General features: G+C 22.7%; 1 protein-coding gene across 1 annotated transcript in view; it reads left to right on the top strand.

The window, feature by feature from the left end:
• Positions 1-1,405, top strand: part of LOC126908192 (bifunctional endo-1,4-beta-xylanase XylA-like) — a gene marked incomplete at its 5' end in the record, with an annotated part of 256,907 nt that overhangs the window by 111,258 nt on the left and 144,244 nt on the right. The gene's annotated exons all lie outside the window — the stretch shown is intronic.

Here is a 1,405-nt window from a genome sequence, read left to right as displayed (position 1 = left end):
AACATCATTTATCTCTTGTAAATAATAAAGCAGTTTTTATAGTTTTAGATAAATTTCACCAGTTATAAATAGGATTTTTTTCTTGATTATTATTATTATATAACAATAATCTATTTTAATAAACATTTTTAGTAAAATTTTCCCACTCAACCAACTTTAACAGTTCTTTTATTACAAACATAAAATTGTTTTGAGATCTTGAGAAAAATTAATATGTAGTGAATTATGCCTTATGGTATTATATAATAATGTAGGTATTGATTTTTTAACAATGATTGCTGTATTTGTTAAAATTGAGTGCCGTAAATTTCTTTTAATCAAAGGGATTTTTAATACTTTTGAGTCGATATAGACACTTGGATAAAATATGTCTTTAATTTATCCTTATCTGATTATTTATTAAACTTGAGACAATAATTTACCTTTTAATATGTAAATACTTTATAGTTAATATATATGTGAAAATGTTATCATAAATATTGCGATACAAAAATCTACGATGTTATCATTGACATTAAAAGGATGCTTTAAACGTATGTAATATGCACTTTCATTTATAGATAATGTTGTTAAAATTAATGATGTCATTAAATTGTGTAAGAATGATAACCACATTTTATTACAAAACTAAAAGCTTTGGCAATTCCAAATAATGGACGGCTATTTTTATAATTTTACCTATAAAGTTATTTGGGTATATCGATATAAAATGGCTTTTATAAATTAAAATAAAAAAGTATGGTGTACCTTCAAAAATAACTAAATTAATTCGTATTTAATTATTTTATTGTTTATCCTAAACAAATGTACACTCATTCACTCAGTTTTTACGATTATTTAACATGTAGTATCATTTGCTCTAAAATGGCTATATAAACTTATAAAAGACAATAAGGTTTCATGATTGAGTAGAAAATCAACATCAATTGTAAAAGAAATCAACATTTCATTATAAAATTTTAAGGGAAAACTTTTAAAGTTTGAAAATACACACTTCTATATTGAAATTAAAAGCAACAATAGAGCAAACCTGTATAGTTATAAGTTGGAAAGGTTAAATTTAACAATCAAATTAAAACCATAGAATTCAGTAAANGCAACAATAGGGCAAACCTGTATAGTTATAAGTTGGAAAGGTTAAATTTAACAATCAAATTAAAACCATAGAATTCAGTAAAAAAGTCCTACGAAATTGTACATTTTGTGTGCCCGAGAAATATTTTTTCCTAAAAAGTATTGTTTTATATTATTTTCAAAAAATTACAATGAATTATTATTTCTTTGTACACTCATTTGTTTAGTCCAATAGAATTTTCTAAAAAGTTCGTCAAACTAAACCAGTAAAACAGTTTAGTTTTTATTTAACAAGAAAAATAAAATCGATAAAAGTAATGAAACAATAATT

Source organism: Daktulosphaira vitifoliae, unplaced genomic scaffold (genome assembly GCF_025091365.1).
Source record: "Daktulosphaira vitifoliae isolate Bord-2020 unplaced genomic scaffold, ASM2509136v1 Scaffold_5, whole genome shotgun sequence".
Classification (NCBI taxonomy): Eukaryota; Metazoa; Arthropoda; class Insecta; order Hemiptera; family Phylloxeridae; genus Daktulosphaira; species Daktulosphaira vitifoliae.
Note: the sequence above shows the minus strand (reverse complement) of the source record. Positions and strands in the feature narration are given on the sequence as shown.